Genomic DNA, 27,555 nt, shown 5'->3' with positions numbered 1-27,555 from the left:
GATAGATATTGTTTGGTAGGTGCGTATGGAGAGCAATTAGTGTTATATTGAATAGCAGGGGGCTCAGTACACCACCCTGAGGGACACCTCGACAACTGAAATGTGCAGACGTGTTCCCGGCCTCCGTACTCACAAAAAACGATCGCATTTGGAGATAACTGCGTACCCACTAAAACATTCAGCCACCCACTCCAATCTCTTCTACTGCGGTAAGGACGGCTTCATGTGTAACGTTATCATAGGCTCTTTTGACGTCAAGGAACAGAAAGGCGCAAAGACGCTTGTGGCCTTTCTCGTGTTCAACCTACGTGATTACGTCGATGACGCTATCGATGAATGATCAACCATGTCGAAAGCCAGCCATGGCATTTGGGTAGATCTCATGATACTACAAGTACTCCTCAAGTAGGCCGAGAATCATTCTCTCCATCACTTTACCCACGCAACTAGCCAATGCGATTGGGCGATAGGAGGAGAGTTCCAATGGTGATTTGCCAGGTTTTAGCAGTGGTACTAGACGACTAGTTTTCCAGCTTAAGGAGACAGTGCCCTCTAGCCAACAATCATTATGTAGCTGAAGTAGAGCTATTCTCTTGCGCTCACACAGATGACACAGGGCTCTGTAGGAGATTCCGTCAGGTCCTGGTGTGGAGGTACGTTTGCATGAAGTGAATGCTGCCTTGAGCTCCTGAATGGTGAACGGGAAGTCCATACAAGAATCACGTGGTGGCGGACAACTGCTCTAAAGTGGTTTTCTGCTAAGCGCTGTAGTTTGCCCTGATAATCCGGCACAGAACTTTTCAGCAACGTCCATATCTGGTCGATTTTCGTAAAGGGCAAAGGTCTTGAATGGTGGCTTGTGAATGGGGGATGACCGAAAACCTCTCACCGTCCTTCATATCTGCGATAAAGGCTTACGAGGGTCGAGTGACTCGCAGAAAGTGATCCAGCGTTGGAATTCTAGCCTGTCCAACCGACGTTTAATCTTCTACTGCATACGTCTAGCAGTCCGTAAATGTTCTATATCTTTCGTGCGCCGGTACCTTCTTTCAGCTCGTCGTCGCAAGGCACAAAGCCGCTCCAGCTCTATGTCAATGTCCATGATTCTTACAGGGCATGGGATCGTAAACACAGTCTCTTTTACAGTGCTCTTGATGGCCTCTTGTAAATCAGATATGTGTTCTTGGCATTGGTCTTCCATATGAGACTGAAATTTTTTTCAGTCCACTTTTTTAACCATGTCGCCCACTTTAGGATGTGACAATTCTCTGATCTTGACGTATATTGGAATGTTATTACTCCTATGCGTTTCTATATCCATAAACCATTCAGTACGTTTCAATAGGCTTCGCGAAATAAAAGATAAAGTGAGACAGCTACTCTATGTGGAGCCACGTAAAAATGTAGGACTGCCATCGTTCAGTAATCAAAGTTTGTTGCCGGAGGCAAAAGACACCAAGTTTCTGCCCTTCATGTTGGTATTCTGATTTCCCCATAATGTATGATGAGCGTTAAAATCCCCGATGATAACACACGGGTCAGGAGTTAATGCTATTATGTCTCGTAGTCTTTTTTGATAGAACCGGCTTGATGGTGATAGGTATGCGCCAACCACAGTGATGTTGAACCTCCTCTTTTTCACTCTTAAGCATACGTATTGGTTTCCGTCATGTGGTGGTACTGGTTGAAGGATTTAAGTGAGGTCTCGGCGAATGAACACCAGAATCTTGCTGCTTTCAGTAAAAGTAGACGACATAAAAGGTTCGCATCCCGAGAGTCGTATTGCACTCGATAAGTTCGGCTCATAGGTGATGATTACGGGAAACATATTCACGTACACAAATAGACGAAAGTCACCAATGTGCGATCTCAGTCCCCTGGCATTCCACTGCAGTATTGCTGCTTTACGAACCTGATCCCTGAAAGACAGTGGTGGGTTAGCCATTGTCAACTCTAAGGCTGCTAGCACTGGACTAAGCGCGTCAAGTACTGGAAGGGCACCTTTGGCTGACGGTATATTCACGTCACTTAACAACACGCGAATGGTGTCCACTAATGATCTTAGCATCACCATCACGCGATGATCTGGCTTCCCGGCCGTTGCAGCATGTTTTGCTTGTTCTTGGGGCGGCTTCTGTTGAGGCTCATTAGGTCATGTAGGCGGCATCTGTTGAGGCTCAACAGATCGTCTAGGCTGAAGGGGTGGCCATTTTTTTGTTAGAGAGATCTTCCAGCATCTTCTCTTCCAGTGCAGATGTTTCCAATGCTAGGAGCCGCGCCTGTCGATTTCACTTGAGTTTCTGACTTTTTCGTTTGATTTTGCACTGTCCTTCGTGAGGACCTTCGGCGATGACGGCACCTTCGCCCTATTTTTTGCGCAGCTTCTTTGTGAGTCGAGTTGTCTCACATCATTTGCCTCAGAATATAAATCCCTTTCTTAATCTGAGTACACTCCTTGCAGGAAGCACTGTGAGCGCCGTGAAAGTTGGGGCATTTCAACGTAGTTGCACTACAGTCGTCTTCTGAGTGGTGTTCAGCGCGTCGGCGGCACACTGCGGAATTTCTGCAAACGCCCTTCACGTGGCCAATCTCCTGGCACTTGAAACACTGCATAGGCTTCGGAATAAATGGGCGAACCTGGAGACGAAAATGGCCAACCTTCATGTAAGAGGGAAAACAATCATCCTTTAATGTTATTTGCACACAAAAAAAAACTTGCCTAGGCGACCAGCATGCACAATGACGTCGTTTTTGCTCATTGGTTTTATCAGTATAGGAAAACCTTTATTTTCGATTTCAGTGTCTATATCATAGATATCTCCTGTTATAGTGTCACCATTCGCAGGTATGATGGATCGGACTTTGATGTTTCCCAGCTCCGACACATGCTGTAGCGTGTTCAGTGCATTGGGGTTCGTCACGTCGATTGCCAAAATATTCTTCCTCGTGTTTATCCTGATGTGCTTAATCTCGTTAGGCACGATGGTTTTAAGGTACAAGGACAGTGCTTGCCTGTTTAGGATGCGTAGATTGGCAGTAGTGGTCTGCGACACAAACAGAATGGAGTGAGGCCATCGCTGAGGCGCTGTCCTCAAAGTGTCTGTACTTGATGCCGATGATGCATTCAGGAATTTTCGTTTAGCCTGGCGGTAGAGCACAGGTTAAAGCCGTCTTCCGAGGACTCGTCGTCTGATGCAGAGTACAGCTGGGTGTCGTCGCTCTCACTAGATGCATCACCATGCTTTCTTGAAGCAATGCCCATGGATGAAGTGGTACCGGGCGGGATGTCCGGGAATATACATCCATAACCGCGATGTAGGGGTCTGGAGGCCCCGCTGTTGCTCTGTGGAATGCAGAAAATACAGCACAGACCGCAAGATGTGTTACACAAGAGAAGCACTTCGTCTTCCGCCTATTGACATTGACGCAGGTGCTAATGAAGGTGTTGCGCTTGAGAGAAACCTGGGGAGGTGCGAAGCACGTAGTGATGAACTGGTGTTGCTTACTGGAACATGTGAATTGCCGCTAATCGGCAGAGACAGAAAGAAGACTCCGATAGAACATAAAAACCCGATGGCCGAGCGAGCTGCAAATTTTTTGTTGTTCACAACGCACAGATGAAATCTCCCATTGGCACCAGCTTGGCGATTAGGAACCAGTGCATATTCATGGGGAGTGGCCTGTGAGAGGTTGTGCAGTGCGAGCAATCGGTTTTTAAAAGCGTTAGTCTTTCTTGGGATATTTCAACGCAAACGCTTTTGTCTGTCTCTGTGTTTTTCTATTGCTCAAGCAAAGTGGCTCAATTAAGCCCGAATTCGCAGTAGCCCACCAACATTTCTCTGCCTTCTGCGTTCCTACTTGTTCTTTAATAAAAAGAAAGTATTGCGCCTATTTGAGGCCTAATATTAACATATCAATGTTCTGTTGTGTGTTTCTTTGTACTACAAAAGGCATTATTAAGTAATTATAAAAACTGTAGCCTCATTACGCTGCGCTGACAATGCGGCGCTATATGCATGAAAAAGCGGATTTCCAGCGTTTTGCTAAATGACACAGTGCTGCCACCTACGTTTAATTCTAGAAAATTTGGCCTCCAAAATTGTGCACGCACGCTGCCCGCTTGCTACAAAGGACACTATCTTTTCGTTGTCTTAAAATACGGCTTGATGGCTTTTATGTCTCGTGCAACGCCTCCAGATTCCCCATCGCTGATTTACACGCGCAAAGCTTAAAAAATAAATGTTTTAGTCACTCTAGACAGGAGATTATGGTCTTTCGACAACATTTGCAGTCAAACATGCTGATATGGGTCCATTTTTGTCAATCAAGAAACTCACTAGCAGACGCTGCTTGAGTAGGCGTTACGAGACGAGAGAGGGGAAAGGTTGCGTACGCGCAATTGTGGTGTAAACGACGCAGGGAGGTATACCTAAAAGAGAAAGGGAGCGAGTGTAGGTAATGCCGCCTGAATGATTCCAGGCTTGCTCACTGTAACTGCAGCGGGCTTTGACGTTACTTCGTTTAGCCCAGTGTGTTTCGCTGCACAGACGTGCCTACGCTTGCTATACAAGCCTGACAAAACTTTTTTGTTGCAAGCTGGTGTGATTGTAGACAACTTGAGAGTACCATTCTTTAACGCTATGGCGTTAGAGAGCTCGTGTCGCAGAAAATCCGCCGTTAGCATCAGCCCCATTATTGGGAGTGAAAAATCGAGAAGGTAGCAAATAAACACAGAATAAAATTTTCGGTTCCATTGTGGATCGAACCCGGGCCGTTTGTATGGCAAGCAGGTGTCCTACTACTAAACCACGATGTTACTTGCAGCTGCTTCGTAAAACACCATGTAACTGCAATGTAGTAGAAGGAGTTTCCTTGACGTATTTTGGTCGACCGCTGTCACGACGAAACTGAGCACATTCAGTGATTTCAAGGCGCATTCACGAGGCCATCGAACTACGTCGAAAAAGGGCAGGATAGTGCTGCCGTCACCGTTAAAAACACACAGGAACTTTCAAACAGCTCTAAAAATCGACAACTATGTCCTTCTAGCAGACAACATAGCATGTCTTCCAGAGGCGCTAATCAAGCGAACAGCAAACGCTAGAAAATGTGCTGTCATCTGTGAGACATTGTGAGAATCTTCATGACCTTCGTCAGAGCACCGTTCTAGCACAAGGAAGTGGCCACGCTGCACAGTCACTGCATTACACACTGGTCACACTTGCGTGCGCGTTTCTGTGTGTGCGTGCGTGCGTGCGTGCGTGTGTGTGTGTGTGTGTTTGTGTGTGAGTGTGTGTGTGTGTGTTTGTGTGTGTGTGTGTTTGTGTGAGAGAGACAGTGTGTGTAACAAAACAGAATAATAAGTATGCGCTTATTAGTGGTTGAAGGGTGCACTAGGAGCCGGATTTCGCTATCGCATTCAACTCTTAAAGGCAAAGCTTAGGGGTTCCACATTTTTTTCTCTGAGCCGCAGCGTGTATATTTGATGCGCTTTTTGCAGTGAATATTCCCTATCTCTATGGCTTTAAATCTGAACTGTTGGGCGGTGCTGCATGGCGAACTGTCGCGGCAAATGAACCGAAGTTGCGAGTTTTGTCGCTTCCTTAGGACAACCAAAGAACAAAACGGGAGCGTGTCTTTAGTCAAGCTCACGTGGAAATCCGTTTTCTTTGTGACCCAAAGGTACCTCTCCACATCGCATATTCACAAGTTGTTCCAATCGCACCATCTTCGCCATGCTCTGTTCTTGCTCGAAAATGAAGGTGTCTTGTATGTGCTTTTCTTGTTTGCGTAAGACATTGCAAATAAATAATTAATGCGCGTGACAGTACATTCCCGAAAGGGGCATTTTCTTTAGGGTCAGAGTACAATTTGCTGTAGGAGTCTATCGCTGCACACTTCTTGTCTTACGTCTGTTCACTTGGTTGAGAACAATAAAAAAATGCTGTTGCATTGCTAAGTGCATCGGTTTTGTGCATGGTATTTTTTCGCCGTTGTTCCAAGAACTTCATTGCGGTATTATAATTGTGCACTAGTCTTGCAAGCATCTCAGCCTAACATGTTTCTTCAAAATTTAGATGCGTGTCAACGCTTATGGTAAAGCACTTCCTTACATGATTTTTAGGTGTGTGAGCTCTATACGTCAAGCTTAAATATTTGAGAATCGCTACCACATATACTGATTAAGGAACTGACGGTGCAGTAGAAGCGGCCACGGGGGCTTCCATGTATGTTTAATCAATACCCAGTACTAACATTTTTCAAGGCCGTAAGAGACGGAAAGAATACGCACCACTGCTAGAGAGTTACAGAAACTCCGCTCCTTGTCTCGATCTCTACAGATATTTATGAAATGAAAGATTTTGTTTTATATTGCAGTGGTCATCATCCTCATATTGTTCTGAATAACACAGTTGTGGAAGCAGCACAGCCTTTCCCAACAACTCAGTGTTTAAGAATACAGATGTTCGATAGCGTTCAAATAAAAGTGCAGAAACTTTGCAATTGAGTAGAAACCGTCTCTCTGCATGTTCTAGATAGTGTCTATGTATGTGTAGTGAAGAATAAATAAAATTCACTTTGTTTATTTTGTCACCTTAGTGGTCCACAAAATTTTCTCCTATAGGTCAACCACATGTTCGATGGCGCACGTCCTTTGAAATTTTTATGGAAACAGATAAAACTTTCAATGCTTTCAAGCGATAATAGCGAAAGTTAGGCTAGTTTGTGGTTCATACTTGCGAATTAAAAACAGCGCAAAAATGTAGACAAGGACATAGGAAGAGACGGCACCACGCTGAACTCGCAACTAAACTTTAATGAAAGACACACGCACATATATCAAGCATTTGACCCGGTCACGTGGACAACCAAAGGTGTCTGCACCTTTGGTCGTCCACGTCATCATGATTAGTTGTTCTTGTTATTTTGCACTCTTCTACGCCTTCAAGCGTACAACAGTGCCTAAACCAGCATCTTTTCTGTCACAAAAGGCAGAATAAACATAATAAGCATGTAAAACTTGCTGCGAACGTTACATCTTTAAGCGGGAGACGATGGTGGCAATGGATTCACAGGCTCACGTAGGCGCGCTCGCTCGGGCAATACGAGTGACAAAAGGGAGTCTGTGAACAAGCCTAAAAAGATTTTTAGGTGGCACTGGTGTAAGTTACCAGACGCTGCCTGCGACAGCGTTGCGCGTTGAGAGAGGGAGAGCGAGCGCAAGCTGGTTGTAGGCGAGAAGTGGAGAGAGTAACGCGCAGCTGTTTGAGAGAAGAAAAGAGGAGGTTTGCGCATGCGCAGAGTGAGTTCGGTTCCAGACAAGAACGTGGAATATTCCGGTGTTATCAGATGCTTCGCACCTAAAGATTGATTGCCGAGCCCACTAACCAGCAGAGCGACTGAAAGAAACGGGCGAAGCACCTGGTTGGTAGCGTTCACAATATAATCTGCAGTAGTTTCCTCTGTGAGTGTCATGTGCCTCAAGAATGGTAGTCGCTCATCGGCGTGTGATAGCATGTCTCTGTACAGGTAGCATAAATTTATCTCCGCCGTTTACCCCATAGTGAAAAGCCGTACTTGCTGCAGCCCCTTGTGTAGTTCTCATGATTTTGCCGGCTGACTCTTACGTGCTTGGATTATGTGCGCGGCTGTTGGGGCATACTACGCTATTGGGCCAGATACTTTGTCAATTAGTTTCAACCACAATGAGAATAAAAGCACTTCCACCTGTGAGTGTCAACGACTGACGCTACACACCGGTGCCCCGTTGTGTAGTGTCAGTCGTTCAACAGCCCGCAAACCGTGGGCGTAAAATGTTCGGTTGAGTCAGTGGTTCTGCCAGGAGCCGTTCATCAATGCCTCTGACTGACCAACATTACGTCTATCAATGGTTCTTCAGCTGGGCTACCTTGCAATACTTGTTCAGTGGATTTAAAACTTTACCAATCATTGATAAAGTGGTTACTGCCGAAGAGCGTCGTATGCTTCTAGCCATCCAGTTAAATGCGAGCCATCACTCGACTTTTGACAGATTGATTACCAGCCCTCGGTTCCCGCATCTCGTACTCATCTCGGGAATGACCGACCATTAAAACATGCAATTCATCAAAAACCTAGCACACTAAAGCAAACTATTGGTAATTGTGTGTGTGTGCGGTTTGTCTTTCAGGGAAATAATGATTCTGCCACAGCCGAATATACCTTAATTGCAAACGTGACCAGGTCTAACAAATAGCCCCCAGTAATCACCTCGACGCGAAAACTTTAGTAAGCACATTTACACCTCACCGGCCAACCGTTAGTCTTCACAGGTCACCTCGTTGCAGTAACGCTTAGTCTTCACATGTACACTTCAGAAGGCCACATTTATACCCGTGTCACACGTGGCAACCCAAGTGTATACTTTGAGCGAGTGTACTTACGCTCACAAAGTGTCATTTCCGTGGTGCGCTGCTGCTCGAGAAAGCGAAGTGTACAATGGAGGTGATGACAGTGCCAATTGTTGGGTTTGTAGAACAACATTTATTCGTTACTTCTGCGCCCGTGCCTCATCGTCGGACCAACTTTGTCTTCGTGGAAGTAGCGCCAGTGACACACGCCATCGTAGACGATTAAATAATGACTCGCCTACACATGTGCAAATGTGCCTGTAAGTAAACAACGCGACGGACGCAGCCATGGCACAACTTGTGCTGCTGCATCTCCGCATTGGATGTGGCTGGAAAGTGCCCGAGGGTGAGAGTAGAAAAAATTTTTGTTGATTTATGACTTGTTTTAGTACATAGCAGAATTCTTTATAACGAAAGCAATAGTTTAAAATAGTATGAGTGCCAATTCAGGCAACAGTGTATTTTTGTGCAAGCCACTGGTCCCGAGGCTACACACTTCGTCGCAGCGAAGTGAGATTGCGGAACGCACTTGCCGGCAAGTGTATTTTGCAGCGAGTGACACTACACTTGCTCGTGTTACAGCACGTAAATGACACTCGCAGCTAAGCATACTCGCTCAAAGCGCACTTAAGTTATCACGTGTGACAGTGGTATTAGCCCTCACATTTACACCTTATTCTGCAGCATTTAGTTCTCACATTCCGACATTAGCGGGATATCACTTGTTTCCACATTTCCACCTCAGTTAACGAATGGTTGTCCTACTTGAATAATTCGGTTGGATGAACTTTTTATACCCACTCCAAATGTCACTATATTTGCACAGGATGTTTTTCTCAAGTTACTCTCTGGAATGCTTAATAATTTTTGCGGCTGCTTTTCTACGTTGTGTGCAACAACAGGTGCAGAAAACAACACATAACTATAAATATTCAGGCGTTTATTTTTTATTTCACAGTTAGTGCTACAAAAAAGACAGAAGTGAGACAATGAATTGATTTATCTATATATACATGTATATTTCCGCTTTCATTCTGTGAATTTGATATCAAAAGTCCTGTACAATAGCAACCGCGTTGTAATATCTCGATCAGTTCCATGTGTCAACCTGCTTCTATGAGAGCAATCTGCACGTTTGGGAGCACGGCTGCAAAAGATTTCAAATATTGTTATTCATGCGTGACTAAGATGAACATATGACAAATATGCACCTTGGAAATACGTGCAAGCTGAAATAAAAACAAGTTTTTAAACATGGTATGCAAGGTATTTCATTGTGACGTTACTCATACATCAAAGACGCAATTGGAGCCACATAACGTGATAGCTGAAGTGCAGCAGCCGCAGCCATCACTCCGTATGACATATATCAAGACATGTATGGTACATTTAATGATATTATTATATTTTCCACTCACTTTAATGCGTTCTATATATATCCATGGAATAAAGTAACATAGTCGTACGTGCTTTGGTACATGAATGGATGGATTGATGTATGGTTGTATGGATGGATGGATGGATGGATGGATGGATGGATAGATGGATGGATGGATGGATGGATGGATGGATGGATGGATGGACGGACGGATGGACGGACGGACGGACGGACGGACGGACGGACGGACGGATGAATGGACGGACGGATGGACGAACGGACGGACAGACGGACGAACGAACAGATGAATGAATGGATGGATGGATGAATGTACGGGTGGATGAATGGACGGGTGGACGGATGGATGGATGGATGAATGGGTGGGTGGATGGGTGGATGGAAAAAAAGTGGGCGGGCGGGCGGAAGGAGTGGAGTGGGATGGGATGCGATGGGATGGGATGGATGGATGGATGGTTCCTGCTGCTGCTGATGATGATGATAATTATGATGATGATGATGAATATGATAATAAAGTACCGCTCGTGATGCCTGTTTTGGAGCAGACCACATGATTTTCGAGCATTGGCCTTGTATCACTTGCCCTGATGATGCAGCTCACAGAACTTGCCTGAAAGTGAGCGGCGATTTCGGAAGTGTGATTTGTGTCAGGTCCCCCTCAGCTTATGTTTGCCGAGTTTAAATCGTATTACAATGCATGGACTAAAGTTCAGCGTGTTTGCTGAAGATCAAGCACACCTGCGAAAAGGTCATTTGTTTGCATATTGAGTTATACCAGTTTCCAGTGTTTCCGCCATAGCATGCGTTATTTCTAATACTAAACTGGTATGCTTCAGCCAGTCGCCATCTGCTTTGAGGCGGATAAGAAGGCAAAGCGAAACAGATCCGACTAGCAGCAACCGCATTTCCTCAACGCGAAAACTGCACCCCTACTGCACAAATATCTCAAATATTCACGTATTTGCCCTGTTTCCTAATTTCTGAACGGCGATTCAATTGTTTGTTTCAATTCAATTGTTTGAATTGCTTTGTTTTTAAAATTTGGTTGCCTAACTCTTCTCTGTGACCCTCGCACAGCCACTTTCATTGTTTCAGAAGTTTCCATTTTCCAGGATCGTCAGCTGCGTGACTGATACAGTGCCACAAAACTCTAATAAGACAAAGATGACAAAGCACTTTTGATAAATATGTTTTTTCTGATTGACACTACAGTCGCAAACAACTTTCCTCGGCGATGCAGTGAAGACACTTTATGTCATCTATTTTATGACAGATCAGTGAAAAATTCATAAGAATGAGCACACATGCGCAGCGTCAACCCAGTTATTTGCTGAAAACAAGGTATATCTGAAAGCACTAGTTAGGTAGCATATACCATCATCGTTTATGTTGTCAGTGATCTTCATAAGGGATCAGAAAGCTAATGCTCATGCGTCTATCAGAGGGAAAAAGAGAGCTGATTTATTGGAAGGTAGAAAGGTCGGCCTGACACTGTCTGCCATAGCCTGCTACTCTGCACGAGGCAAAATATACCTGTCACGTTTCTTGGTAGTGCTTACATACTTCATTTAACCAGATTCACAAGGAGCCTTTTTTTTATTTGCCTCTTTCAGCGGAGCTTTTGCACCTAGATATGAGAACAAACTTCGGCTTTTTTGCTGTTTACTTCGCGTCAATATGGCTCACAATGTTTGTAGAAAAGGCAACGTGCCCAAAAAGAAAAGTAAGTATGCCTATATGAACATACGTATTATGAAAAGCTGATGTTCCTTAACTAATGTAAATTACACTATGTGGTAGATATTTCATTTTTTAACAAATCACAGCCACCGTATTGTCAAATTTAGCCCACACTTCACAGCTCGGTACCACTATGCCGCAGTGAGTGGACTACTACAATTGTTCTGATGTGAATGTCTTGGGAAAATTCGGTTGCATCTTTTCCAGGCGTAAACGAAGCGTCTTGGGCTTTGTAGCCGTATAAATTTTGCAAAATAAGAGCCTTATTTAACAACGGTATGAAATGTACGCCTTGACCGCACGAGATTGACGTTAATCAAATCTTATTTACGAGGAAAGCTATAAGATGTCAGCAAGTTGAATGTTGTGGCTTGTGCACATGGATAGATCGACTACAATTCACGCGCAGAAAACTGAAAATTTGTTGCACACGTGCACCGTTCATATGGGTGATGAGCTTGGAGAGCCATTGTTTGAACCTCCTTCACGTAAGAGCAAAACAAGACGTGACCTTTGTACGATCTGCCATGGTCTGGATAACGACGATGAAGTGCTTGAGCTGCTGCGCACGTTCAAAGCTGAGCTCGCGAGATGAAGCACACGAAGTTTATGGTAGTCCATGTGCAGGCGACTATAGAAAAAAATATGTGGGCTTGGAAACTCATCGCGCCGTTGCATTACTTGTGAACCGCTTATCAGATGACGACATTGTACAAATCTACGAAGCCCTCACGGCCACCACCACTTCTTTCATGTCCGTGACAGAGATATTCAGCCCCGCTCATTCCAGCTGGCCCTTCCCAACAGCAGGGCTAGGCAGTATTGCGACATAAGAGTATAGCGATACAATTTTAGAGAGAGGAGACTTGAGCGTATCTGTATTTTAAGATCGAAATACACTTAACAGTGTTCTGTTATTTAGTAAGTGAAATATTTTTACAACGTATTGACTATATCACGATACTGGGCAGTACGCATGTATTTTGTTGCTGTTTCGCAGAAATGATCTAATGTGGTTTTTTAAGAAGAAGATGTTCAGTGATCGTTCAGCGACTATGGGAATTATGGGTATTACATGCGTTTGCTAGTTTTTGTGGTCGTGGGCAGCGAATGCACTTTTGGCTTTGTTTATTGCTGTGTTTTCGTATTGTTTCCAAGGAAAGAACGAACCGTTTTTCACTTCGTGAGCCGTTTTGAAGCGGTAAGCTTAAATTGTTAAGGTGGTAAAGCGTAACTGCCGAACATTTGCTGATATTTGTTTTGTGACAAAGCAGCTTCGAGACACGCGAAGCTAAACCTAATGTAAAGTACGAAGAGTAGGCACATCTATATCAAATGCTTTTTTCTTGTACTCGCTAAAGCACCATGCGTTGCAGCTCTTGTAGACAGTCGCATCAGAGTTCCCGCCAGTGTATTTTTAGAAAACTCTATGCACTCCCTTATTGTTTTCGAGTAAAATGCCAATTCGCAGGTTCAAGAGTTTTGCTTTGAAGCTGAACGGTTTATGGCTAAACGACAGCCCACTTGAGAAGCTGCTCTGGCTTAAGAGCAATTACCGGTACAACCTTATGTCTACCAGAGCCAGTGCCTTCAATGAATGTTTTCTTTTTCTAAAAGGGCCCGACAACAGGCTCCGATCTTTTTCACACTCTTCAAACAAGATCATGCATCTTTTCTACGTGTGACCAACCTCCTTGGCCTAGTTGACGAAACAGCGTGTAAAAGCAGGTTGGTAAGCCGTACGAAAGATGTGTGAGTTTTCGGGGGGTGGGGGTAGAAAAAAAAGTCGAAGCCTGTTGACTGGCCTTTAATGCTCACTCTTTTACTTGTTATTCTACTGGTAATCTTAACTTGCAAGTTTCAATGCGATAGAACATTATCCGCAATGAAATTATGCTCCTAATATATTCTCCAAGCATTTAAACACTTTAAACTGACCTTTTTTATGCTTGCATCTGCAATTCTGTACCTGTATTTCTGAGTACAACTCTTTCTATTGAATAAGATATTGCCATATTATTGTATTGTGTCCAAAGTGCGTCGGCTGTGTATCGTATCTCGGTGAATGAATTTTGTGCTTGAATCAGATGTATTTTGGTATCTGTTATCCTGTATACTTTCCTGAGCATATCTGCTTGGGCCTGCCTAATAGTGAAACTTCACTGAATCACATGCTTGCTAAAGATGCCAATGCTGTTCTGAAGCTACCGTTGCAGCAGCAGTGGCCCTCGTGGCACCCTTGCGGTGACACAAAATATAACAGGAAACAGCTAGCTATGGCTGTGATATCAGTGCTATGCCATCTAGAGTCCTCGCGATAGCAACAGACATTTTGCGCTGTATGCCTCCTAGCAACCTCTTAGACAATCCTAAAATAGACTTCGTATGGCTGACGATGGAGCCAAAAGAGCGAGGGTGCAGCAGCTTCTCACAACATAACTCGGTAAAACAAAACACGCAAAATTTTCAATGGTTGAAGAAACATTTTCACGCAAATGTTGACGTCCAGGCTACCATTTATAAGGTCATCATGGACCTGTCTAGAAAAGAAGGGCAGCAGGCTGGCTATTCTTCTCAAAGGAAATAGCCCGGTAGAAAGGACAGCACCTCAGTCACAGGCTTTTCAAAACATTTTTGAAGCATTAAGAAACACTGTAACAACCTCTCTAAACAGCAATGGAATGCCATCTGCAATTCTGTAGACGAACAGAAGCAGATTGTAGGTCCTCGTAACTTCCTAAATCACGTGTTTTAGTGCACAAAGAAGAAATGAAACCAGAAGTTTGTTTTCTTTTTGATGTGGGTGCTTTTTGGTGTTGGTGCGTTTTTTTGGTGTTGGTAGATGGGGGCGCCAATCCAGAGCTGGACGTGGAATTAAGAAGGGAGGGAATTAGGCAAACCAGGCATGACTATAACAGCAGGTCGGCACTGGGTCTAAATAAGACCACGAAGAAGGCTTTGAAAAACTTGAACAAAAGTTCGGTTGAGTACCTGACAGAAGTCGACCACCAGGCATGAAAGAGTGGTAATGCCTCGGGGATGTGGAGGACGGCCACCATCATCCTGATTCTGAAACTGCGAGAACATCCCAGCCTCGACAACCTCATGCCCATCTTCTTGACCTCATGCGTGAGTGAGGTGCTCAAACGTGCCATCCTGAACAGTCTTACTTTACACCTCGGAGAGTGCGACATTTATCCCCACGACATGATAGGCTTGAGGGCAGGCTTTTCGTTTCCGCCTTCGGCTTAGAGGTATACTTCCTGTAACGATAGGCCACCAGCGGAGCAGGAATAAATTGTCGATCGCTCAGTCCAGCTGATATTATAGACAATGCCGCGGCTAGGTGCTTGTGTTTTCTCCTTTTGTGCCATCTTTGTATTTATGTAAGAAGGAAAGACGCAGTTGTCATTTTTATTTGACAAAGGCTACCGCTTTCCACTGTGTTGTTATGATATAAGAATGAAGAAAGAAGCTATTTTATATCCATTCAAACAGTCCTACATCCGTAAGTCAAAAACTTCTCGTTTGCACAGAACAAGCACAGAGTCACATCGCAGAATTTTAACTCAGTCGATTCTGTGAGAATTTCTCACAATTCTTCCTGTCTACGAAAAATTATAGCAGCAGTTTATCACTTTGACGTTTTTTAAATACAACCACAGGCCTAGCGTTTTGTCTACCGTAAACATTCGCTATGTGTCTTGAGTCTTGAGGGTGAAGTTTCTTTTGGAATCGACGTCTGTTACTGTCGTGTTTCTGAAAGTCGAGCGACAGATGGTATTCAACTTCCTTGTCATAGCCGCGCAAACATGCGATGATGTTACATGCTGAAACTGAAGATGGAAGTGGTTTGTGTGAGCACTTCTGATTCTTGGGCAGTACATGAGAGTGTTGATGAGCTTTAAAAGCTGAGGGTCTAATTTTATTTAAAGATTATCATCAACAGATTATAAGAGTAATGCCTTTTTTGTATAAGAACAATGTCACAATTTTTCTCTGCTGGATACTCAGTAAAGCTTTAAAAGTTAAAGACATTGTATTGTTGTGATTGATTCCTCGAATGAAGAATACGTGCTGTGTATTTCATTGAACTTATGATAAGCTTACTGCTAGTGGGACCTAAAAGCAACGTTTTCGTGTCAGTTCACTGAGTAATCAAAATTTAAAAATAGCAAGGAAGCTTCAAACCATTAGTATATATATACTAGTTGGCTAAATGAAGCAAAACCAAGTGATCTGTGTTCTGTACCTTGTCTTACAAGCTTGATGCAAACATCTGGATAGTTTCAGTAACATTAAAAGTGGATATTTTGCCTTCATAAAAGTAATCGAGTCTTTAAGGAATTCGTATCAAAGGAGCCATCGAGCACTTTTGTCAACATCGTAGAAAATATACCAGAGTGCGAGATAGACTGTCTTTATTTAGGCGTGAAGTGCAGCTATTCAGTTACTCAAACAAAAAGAGGTTCTAATGTTAACCAACTAGTACAATCCATTGAAAAAATATTGTTGCAGCATTGTTTGTTGTTAATCGGTTAATTAAAATTACATACTTAAAAACTGCTTAGCAGATATGTTGCATAATTTTAGAACCAAAGAGCCGCGCCACTCAGGTAGATCTATCCCGCTATTGAAAATTTTACTTACTGGCGGCAATGCCAGCAGCACGATGCGAACTTTCAAAGGCTATTTTAGCATATCCATTGCTTCAACTAGAAGGCTGCACTGTTCACCTCCGCCTTGGTCTGATGGCTGAAAGCTCGGCTGCTGACCCGCAGGTCGCTGGATTGAATTCCGGCTGCGGTGGCTGCATTTTTGATGGAGGTGAAAATGCTGCAGGCCCGTGTGCTCTCATTTGGGTGCACGTTGAAGAACCCAAGGTGGTCGAAATTTTCGGAGCTCTCCACTACGGCGTCTCTCATATTCATATGGTGGTTTCGGGACGTTACACCCCACATATTGATCGCATATCAATCAAGGCTGTACTGTTCACACGCAGCCTGCCAAAAATTATATAATTTTTAAATATGAGTACCGAGGCAACGCTTACCGTAACGTTTTAAATAGTGTTGTTAAAACAATATATAAAATCCTGTTTTTTTGTACAAACGTTACTTATTATAAACTGTCATGCTGTACTCTTTTCAGTATCCACCATCTTTGAGCCCCATTCCTAGTCCGAATTGGGTAAGTACTTCATTTCAAGACTAACTACGTTATTATTTGGGTTCAGAAGGTATCCATCACAATGTCTAACTGGCACTATTACAAACCGGAATCGCAACAATAAAGCAGAGAATCACACTGGTACTGACTGCCTTATTATTACTACTAGAAAATTTCTTTGTAAACACTTCAAGTAAGACGAATCAAGGAACTTTAACAAGCACGGCCATGGAACTTGCAAAAACAATCATTAATCTAGTTTTTTCTATGAGCCACAGTCAGACACTCCGTTCTTACGCATAATGTGAATATCGTCAGTGTCTCTTGTACATGTTGGAGGCCACTGCGCGTGGTGTCAAGGCTCATGCCGTAATATAAAAAAACAGTGTACAAAAGCAGGGTACTTTTGCCAACACTTGTTTGGAAACAGCTGTTCATGAAGAGTTGTCTTTTTACAACCACCAGTATTCCAACTGTTTTCGCTGATATTGACACACGCGTGATATTCATACACGAGTTTTATGTGGATGGTGAATAGCGAGTTGTATATTTATAACTAATATGCGCTACATTTGCTCTATCTATTAGTAATTTTACATAAGCATTATTAAGTGCTGCTTGTGTGTTTATATAATAAAAAACGCGTAGTTATATAGATGTTATTTCAAAAGTAGCACATAACGTGAGCTGGTGTGCTTTAAATAAAATAATTATTCCCCTGTTGCATTGGTTGCAGACGCTGTGCTACCGAACCTTCAAGCTTCTATAAATGTAGAGATTTTTTACTAAAATGTGTAATGACAATACAGCAAAACATAAGCTTTTTGCCGAAAATGAAGAGAGCTGAGAGTTCTCGCCTAGCTCAGGCACAGAATTTCTTCGGCCTAACGGCTCGTGGCTGAACTGAGCGCTTTGTAAAAATTCCCAGCGTCTTCAACTCATTTTGGTGTGTTTGCAAGTCCATGTACCTGCTGTACACCTTCTAAGGCCAGTGCGTGTCAGTAGTGCAAGCACAATTTTAACTGTTTGCACGCATACTTAACACCATACAGAGGCTTTCGACTTTGGGAGGCAGTGTATGCATGGTACTTGGGCAATTTTCACACTGGTCATGAGTGCGCTGCGTGGTTGTCAAACTTCCATTTGTGAGAAGCACTTCACTCTGCGCCCTTTTCTGGCTCGAGAAGATATCAAAGTGCACTTCGTTGCCTCCTAACTGTGATGGGTGTGAGATGCTGTTTGCATTTGTCATTTTAAGCGATTTCTGAAAACAAGTAGAACGCGTTAAGCCATCTTGTTACGCAACTTACGCTTGTTGTTGGATGCTATGATTGTGTGATTGTCGTTTAACATGGTCACGCGACAAGATTTAGCTTTGCTAAGGTCTACTTTTAATTTACAGTTCCGTATAACACTGCAAAAATACTTCTATCAAGACCGACACTTCGATACATTCAAAGTACTATAAAGAATGCCGGCCAACGAAATGACGCGGGGTGATAAAATTGTGTCGATTGGCACACGGTCAGACTTGGAAAGCTTCAGGAAAAACATCACTGTGTTATTTTCAGTATTTCAAGACTAATATTAGATAAATAACATCTAACTTGAAGGCGACAGCTCGCGACTCGTTTCTGCTGATATCAAGCAACGCTAATCACGTGACATCTTCCCTCCAGAATCAGGCAGCATCAGTCCTTTGTCATTATATAGCACAATTCGATTAACGTGCCAAATTGATATAACCCGCAGTGAATACGCAGCCACACTTGCATTGAGATCCCTTATCGGTTCCAGTATTTCTAAATTGTCGATGCTAGCATTTATCTACGCAGCACCATTAGGAAAATTTGCAAATAGCCTGATAAATCACGTTTTGCAACGTCGGAGTTGATCCGTCTTAGGTGTCCTTCGAAAAATTGATTGTGTGGTTCTTTAACGGCGGAATTATCAACTACTGGGCTACAATGTCAACTCCCCTAACTGAATTTTTCGATACATAGGTCGGGTCTGGTTCAGTCATTCTTATGCCTACACTGCAACGCGACTGTGTTTCCGCATCATTTCCATTCAACAGGCAGATCATTTGCGAATCGAAGAGAAAGTGTTGTTAGAAGAAGCGTTTGGTAGGATGGCCCTATATTTATTCCTTCTGATAGCCCTTTCATTTGGAGCAACTGAAAAAGGTTTTAGCCGCAGGAAAGGCTGCGAAGCCGAATGCAACTTTCTATGAAAAAACAAACAGAATAATAGGGTCAGGTTTAAAATCCTTTTATTTACAAGCGTATTAGCTTGTTTAATTTTTTCCTCTCCTTTGATTACTCGATTTAAAATCTATGTTTTACAAACGTCTTCTTTTTGAAACTTGTATATCTAAACGTATTAGGCTAGTAAACGTTTCATCTCTAAAATAGGGTGCCGTACGTTCTATGGCATATCGCCGTAGTGGCTTCCGCCTTGACTTAAGGAACAACCAACCAACCAAGCACGTGTCATACCCTAAGCGAAATCCCGTAATTCTTGGTGTGTGACCTATGATCACGCTACACTAGATTTATAACTTGCTCCAGCGAAATTGACAAAATGCTTGACACGCACCCTATTTTCTCTAAATTGACGCAACACGTTTCATCAGATCAGTTTTCGCTAAAATTATTTTGACACTAGTCCAGTGGTAAGTTTGCGTCTAACCCATGTCATTAGGTAGGACAGCTGCGAGGGCTCAGTAGAGCAGTTTCCTCCTCGCGAGATTGAACGCTAGCTCAACTCAATTGTTCTAGTCAGGAACCACTACTTGGAGCGGTGCATATCTGACGGCGAAAACTGCACATCACTAGGAGAAACAAAGTTCCGTGTGGCAGCGGTGTCAGCAGTGGTCTCCTTTGAAACTGTTATTAGGTATGTCGTTCGAAGCATCATACCCAAGCACGTAGGCCATTGACTGCGTTGTGAGTGACGCCATCTATCTTGCCACAGCCATGGCGGCGAGCACATGTGCGTCAGTTTCTCCTGACACCTTCCACATGGCTATTTTATGGACAACTGTATGCGAGGGCTGAAAGTGGAAAAGTCAGAGAGCTCGCATTTGGAAGGCCGACGGTGCAGTCCGGGCACAAGATCATACTCGTCAAGCCGAGTACCGGCAGCAACCGAGTACCAACGATCTGGCAGCCTTCGTAGCCGTGGTGAATCATGAACGGTAATGCAAGTGCTGGTAGCGGAGGATCCTGCAAACCGCGTCACTGAGTTAGCTCTCGATGTCAAACGCTTGCAACAACGCTGTGTTGCAACGTCACTGTGATGATTGCGGAAACACGTTGGGTGGAGCGAACGCCAACTTTCGGCGGGAGGCTCTCTGGCGGCGTCTGTAATTTCTGCAACGTCTGTGACCACCTAACCACTGTGATTAAGGCATTTCTAAGCGCAATTAACCGCTCATTAGACTCGACCTCCATGACCGTGATCATGCGAGGAACAATATACGGCATATGAAATAAACACTGTTATAAACCCACACCCAACGGGTGTATCTAACTTGAGAACACAAAGTCTTAAACAATATATGAGAAAGGCTTCAGAAGCATGCTTGGTTAAAGCCATTGCTAAACAACGGCGACGCGCGTTTTAGATTACACTGGTTAACCATTTGTACGAAATGCTTGGGCAGTGATTTTTTTTTTCGATACGCTGACAACTGCCTACCTCGATGAAGTCATGACTACGTAACAATTGGTGAAGGTTCGAGCTATTCGTCCCTATCTCCTGGTAATATAAATAAATTCCGTGTTGTACACGGTTAGTGAAAACAAGCCTTAGGCAATGGTAAGGAGTGGAGCAACTGAGAAATGCTTCCGATGAATTTCACGTGGTGATGCCATGCAACATTTTCCACTAAGGACAACACTTGAACATATATTGTTATCGCACTTCCCTGTGCTTCGTGCGAGGAAATTCCCGTAGGCAATCCCACAAAGTGTGTGTCAGGGTGGAACGAACGTCTGGATATCAAGGCATAGGTGCCGCAACAGTCACTTTGTCAGGTACAAGGTGATTGAAAAGGGTTTTTGAATTTACGCCCGAAATCACTGGCATGGTTATGACTAATGGCACACTAGAGGTCTCTGGAAAGCTCGACCAAATGTGTCTCTTTCAGAGGCACATATATTACCCACATGAGTTCCCTTCCACTAAATGCATGACTCACCTAAACTGGCACGACCCTAGCTCTCCTTTGGATCAGCTGTAGACACCTTTCAACGCTAGCATGATTTGATTGGGGATCGCACAATCAAGCTCGAATCTTACAAAGGTTTAATGACTGTGACGTGGCTTCGTGTGTGTGTTTCCTTATTATTGCCACTTTCTTAAATTTGAAATAAAAAATGAAGACAGAGTCGTCAAATTAAGTGGTCGAGGGCTACCCCTTATCGCTAATATTTTGCGAAATAGGAAACCAAATATCATGTTTAGAAAAATGGAGGTTTTTTACAGCTAGTCAGGCTACGTCGCAGATATGGCCGAGTGTAAGAATGACAGTTCCACTGGGGCTAGTTTTACATTGGTGAGCCCAAAAGTTCTCGCTTGGACCGAAAAAGTTCACAGTCGCCTTGTACACTCTAGACATTGTCGGCTTAGTAATGATCACGAATCTTTCTATCTTCAAAAAACTATTGCAGCGCTTCATCATCGTGCGATCTGCTTCACAAGCCTAGATTTTCTGTAACGTAAACATTCACTCCGGGTTCCGAGTCTAGCTTACAGAGTTACTTTTTAAGTCACCGTCTGTGTGTGTCTTGTTTCCCACTGTCGAAGAGCAGATGATATACATCCTCGCCACCATGACCACGCATGCATGCGGTGATGTTACACGCTGAAACCAAAGTGAGAAGCGCTCAATGTGAGCAGTTTCGAATATTCGACAATCTATGAGACTGTTCAAGCCATTGTCTCCATTCGGCAGATTCTTTGAACAAAAAATACGTGCTGTGATCTTTTTCGACGTAAGGATAAGCGTATCACGAATGTCACCCGACGCCAGTGCTTCTGCGTGAGTACATTTGGTAAGCAGAACTCTAAAATACCGTGAAAGTGTGGAACCATGCTTATATCTCTAATAGTTTGCTGAACGAAGAAAAGTCGGTGTTATGTGTTCGGAAATCTGGCCTCCAAGCTTGAAGCAGACGCCTCGATAGTTTCAATGGAGTTAAAAGTTATAATATCACCCTGCTTGGAGTTGTCCAGTTTTTCCGCAAGTTGGTAGCAAGTGGGCAGTCGAATCCTTTTATGGACTTCCTATAAAATAACAGTGCGATCTAGACTGGCTCTGATTCGATATTACAAGAATCCATTCAGTGAGTCAAATCTAAACAGGATTTCTAGATCAAGAACTAGTTGTCAACATATTGCAAGAACATTTCCTGTGTGAAATATTGAAGTTATAATACGTCCAGAAATATACTTAGTCAGCACTTGTAGCATAGTTTAGAAACTCAAGCGTGGCGGCGCACAGGCAGCCTATCTCTACTTTAGAAGATTCTACATACCACACGGCAATGTAGGTAGACGGTAACTAGCTTTCAGAAGCTATTCTAATGCTTCTATTGTTTCAGCCCGAAAGCTGTACTGTTCTCAGAAAGGCGATGTGACAGTAAATACTACCCACCTAGCAATCTATCGAGAAAACAAGTCGTACTTTAGCATTTCAAATAGTGTCGTTAAAATAATATATACGATCCTCTTTTGTGCATGCAGGCACTACTAATTCTGAGTTGTTGTCCTGTAGTCTTTTCAGTATCCATCGCCATCAAGTCCCATTGCTGGCCCAAGTGGGGTAAGTGTTTTATTTCTCCACAAACCAGGATATTAGAATTCGAAAAGTTCACTTTATATTCTCTACTTTTTTCTATACTGCACCACTTATTGCCAGCTTTCTCAATCTATTTTGGATAGTTATCAATCCTTTCAACTTTCTTCCCTTTTTTGCGTAGTGTCGCCTTGGGCATGACAGTATCGCGAGTCGGTAGTATCTCACAAATATAGACTCTTGAATTTGTGTTCATGATACATTTCCAAATGTATTTGTAATAGTGGAATACGATTGGTTTCTATCGGAATACTGCGAAAACACAGTTATCTTGCTACTCTAAGTGTTTCAGTTCTCCCCAAACGAGGATATTATTGAGATTCGAAAAATTCACTTTATATTCTGCACCTGATGCTAGTTTAAACCAGACTCGCACCACTAAAGCGGGCAAACAGACTAGTACGAATTGTGCCAAACTCACGCTACCTTGAACATTTACGTATAATTATTGCAGGAATGAATACAAAAAGTCCCAGATTTGCTGCAAATACGAAGCTATGAATGTGATAGCAGCAAATTTGAAAGTCACGCGCACAATTAAAATCAGATCGAAACCTACCCCGCGTATCTCACGCACAAATGACGCCCGAAACGTACTCACATGTACAGATACACGCAAATAGGCGTCTCCATTGTTATTTTACAGTGTCTGAACAGCGCGCACTTTTCGCAAACCGAGACTGCAATGACAGCAGTGACTTTTGTGCGCCCGGTAACTGCAACAGAATAGTTCCAGGTAAATCCCCAAGCCAGCCAAGACGTACGATACTCCCTGTCTTTCCACCGCGAGGTAAGGGTGCGCGAGGAAAAGGCGCTCAACTTCCTTTAAGCGGGGCAAAGTACGCATGGGAGCTAGATTAGAGCTACGCCGCTGCGCGTATAGGCGACGCCCTCATTTCGCCATTTCGCTGGTATTGCTTAAAAAATGAAGCATATGCACGGAATGAATGATGATGAGTTGGGCAAAGCGTTCATTAACCCATGTGTGCTTCCATCCGTCCAATTGTTCTTGCTTCCGTCCGTTCGCACGACCATTCAGGCATCCATCCATGCGTCCCTCTGTCTGTCCATGCGTTAGTCCATTCATCTGTTCGCCTGTTCGAGCGTCCATCCATCCGTACGTCCGCGCGTTGGTTCATCTGTCCGTCCGTTCGTCTTCTGGTCTGCCTGCCTGTGCGTCCGTGCTTCAATCTAGTGAACACTCCACGTACCTCCATCTCGCATCCCCTTTGGCACATGCGCGCTTCACGCGTACATCCGTCTGTCTGTCCGTCTAAAGGCTTATCTTTCTGTCCGTGCATGCGTTCGTTCGTGCATCCATCTAGTGAACACTTCAAGTAGCGCAATCTCCAATCTTGCATCTCATGTGGCACATACCCGCTCTAGAGCGGGCATGTGCCACCGGTGGCTACGTGCAACATCACAGGATGTACAGACCCACGCTTTAAGGAGCTTCGCCCCTAGAACACGATAAGTCCCCCCGATATGCCCGTCAGCAGCGGTAAGTAGCACATAATAATAGCTTGCTGTTTGAACAGTTTAGGGGGTGTTCTTTGGTGGCGCAGTGGTTAAGGCCTCGCACTAACGATTCCGAGGACCTTAGTTCAATTTCGCGCACCAGAATCTTTTTACATACATAGATTCGTAAACATATACGGTGAGTGACAGCGTCACTGACGCCAGCAGCAAGATCTAGCCGAGGTTGTCTATAAAATTGCTGTCGCAATAAAAACAACCATAACGAACACGATCATAGAGCTTAAAAACAATCATGATCCTATGTCATATATGACCTACTGTTGCGCGTCTATTGAGAATTCTCGCAAATTGCAGCCCCTCTTTGGGCTAAGATTGATTTTTACGAAAGGCGTTGTGCAGGTCTCCGGACATTTAAACAACATTGGTCTCCTTAAAAGGCAGAAAATTCTAGGCGCAAATGTTTACTTCCAACCGAACTGCAAGGCCCAGCACAATGTCCACGATCCTGCCTTTCAAGCTTCGCGTGAGCAAAAGAACTTGTTGTTGGGCTAGTTGGTGGAGAATTTCGAAAAGTTAAAAGTTAATTCGAGCGCGAAAACTTAACACGATCACTCACACACGCACACACCCATGCATCAAACACACGGAGCGCCCACTTCCAACTGATTTATTCATAGCTCGAAGGCTTCAATATATACAGGACACATTGTGCGCACACATATCATAGAAGCCCCACAGCATACTTATCGAACGTACAGTTAATCAATGTCACAGCCTTAGAGCAATAAACTGAAGTTCGCTTGGTAACAACCAGATTGAAGGGGCGCTTACACAGTGATCTTTATTTTTTTCAATGAAAAAGGCCTCTAACACTTCACGTGCAGGAAAAGTGAACATTGGCCAAACCAAACGGTGTGTTGATGACCGATTAAGAGAACACGGCCAAAAATTAACAAAGAGAGATGACAAGTATGCGCACCTGGTTGCGCATGTCATCTCGTGTGGTTGGGACGTACGATTTTCTAAGACAAAGATTCTAGGCAGAAGTGCAAGTAAAACTGCCCGTGAAGTGTTAGAGGCCTTTTTCATTGAAAAAAGGTAAAGATCACTGTGTAAGCGCCCCTGCAATTTCTTCGTTACCAAGCGAACTTGAGTTTATTGCTCTGAGGCTATGACATTGATTACCTGTACGTTTGATAATGTATGCTGTTGGCCTTCTTTGGTGTGTGTGCGCACAATGTGTCCTGTATATATTCAAGCCTTTGAGATATAAGTAAATCAGTTGGAAGTAGGCGCTGTGTGTGTTTGATGCATGGGTGTGTGCGTGTGTGAGTGATTGTGTTAAGTTTTCGCGCTAGAATTACTTTTTCAAAATTTGTGTGAGCAGTACAGTGCACCACACACCAGGCAGCTAGCGGAGCAGAATTTCAGTGGGGAGTCCTCAAGCCAGATGAAATGCTAGACCTTCCTATGAACCAAGGCGTGACTTTGTGCAGGTGTTTCCTTCTTTCGGCCACGTTTGTTTAAATAAAAAATAAAGATGGCGTTATCACAAATAATTAGCGATGGGTACCCACTTTCAACATGAGTGTGGAGAAATTAGAACTAACAAAACACAAACTTGTCTACCTGTCTCCGTGCTTAGCTGAAAAAGTCGTCAAAAGACGATAGTTTTCTGTTTGGAGGTGCTACGCAAAATATCGACCCCATTTAACACTAAATTAAAAAAAAACACAACCTTCTCTAATAGGCAGAGTCAGTGGTAAGTGACAGAACAGTATCCTATTAGCGAAGTTCAGGAAAGACCCAATTTTTCGCCCATAGCGTCGCATGGTAAGCGTTACGTAAGAGAGCCAAATGTTTTGAATCAAGTATCTACGATTTTTTCATAAAAGAAACACACGACCTATTGCATACTGATTGATGTTGCGCATATGGTATGGGTTTATTTGCTTTTTGATAGAGGATGTTTACAGGTGTCATGGCAGTCACCAGATAAAATAGTTGCGCGTAGAGCAGGTGCTTCATCTTTCGCTAGATGACTGATTCGTGTGACAGACAAACTCACAAAGAAACCGACATTTTGTCGTTCAAGACTCACAAGAATTACTATCGTCAGTATGAGTATACATAAATAAATACAGTTTTACATCTGTGAATCAGGAACTTCTTTTTTGTACAGAACAAGCACGTAGTCGCAATGTGCGATTCCAACTAAACCTGCCTGGTCAGTATGGTAATTAGTCTTTGTGTGTTCAAACGAAAAGAACCTTGCAGCTCTTCATCACTTTTGCATTCATTTTACTTAGAGGAGGGCGTATTGTTTTATTCACTAGAAACGTCCAGTTTATGTTTAGCACGGGGCACCTTTTCGAGACGCCGTCTGTGTGGGTCGTCCCTCGAACAGTCGAGCAGAAGGTGGTATACATCCTAGCAGTCTAGGCAGCACAAACATGCAATGATGTTACACGCTGAAGCCGAAGTAAGTTTATTGTTTAAGCAGTTTCAAGTCCTAGGCAATGTATGAGAGCGTCATTTGCCTTGGAAGCTTAGGCGCATAACTGATGGGGAAGATAAGATCAATGGAGATCAATTCTTTTCTTCTGTGTGGGGACAGAGCCATCCCTCTCCATTGATTCTATAGTCAGTCATTCAGTAACAATTGAAAAGCCCATGTGCAGAGACTTTTTTTGACATCATGATATGCTTACCACTAATGTGGCCCGAAAACAATGCTTCTGTGTCAGTTGATTCGGTAAGCTTAACAGAGAAGTGCCGTAGAAATTTTTAAACATCATTCGGCAATACTCAATTGCTGAACGAAGGAAAGCCATGTGGTGTGTCTTCCTAATTTTGTATTTCAAGCTTCAAGCTAACACCTTGATAGTTTTTTTACATTTATTTATTTATTTGTACTGCAAACTTTTTACGAGTTTCACTAGGGTGGGATTTAATGCATGAACAAAAATTTATAATATGGTTTATGTATACAGGTAGTTTGCAGCAATAATAGTAACAATAATAATAATAATAATAATAATAATAATAAAACACACACAGTCACAAAATATAACAAAGTCATGTTCGATGACGCAGCAAAGCATTTAGTAAGGTGCAAATGAAACAAAGCAACAGGCAGCGCATATGCAAGCAGACAGTAATAAACAGAAAACAAAACAGAAAATCTTATATTTCAGCTATAGATAAACAATGTGAATGCTGAGAAAGGTGTCGCTTGAACAATGTTGCTGCTAAATTCATTACAATCTGCGACTGTTTTCGGGAAACAAAAGAATACTTGAAGCACACATTATGAGAACAGAAAGGAGTGAGGGTTCGTGCCTTTGGCGCGTTGAATAACTTGAGGAGAACAAAATTCATTCGGTAGCATTGATGTTATAGTGGTCCTTGCTTAACTGATATAAGAATTTTACACAAGCGGTTTCTTTGGGCTAAGGGCTTCAGATTAGCTCGAGCTTGCAGGCCACGTACTGAGCCGCATCGGAAACTGTTATGGA

This window comes from Rhipicephalus microplus, chromosome 6 (genome assembly GCF_043290135.1).
Source record: "Rhipicephalus microplus isolate Deutch F79 chromosome 6, USDA_Rmic, whole genome shotgun sequence".
NCBI lineage: Eukaryota > Metazoa > Arthropoda > Arachnida > Ixodida > Ixodidae > Rhipicephalus > Rhipicephalus microplus.
Note: the sequence above shows the minus strand (reverse complement) of the source record.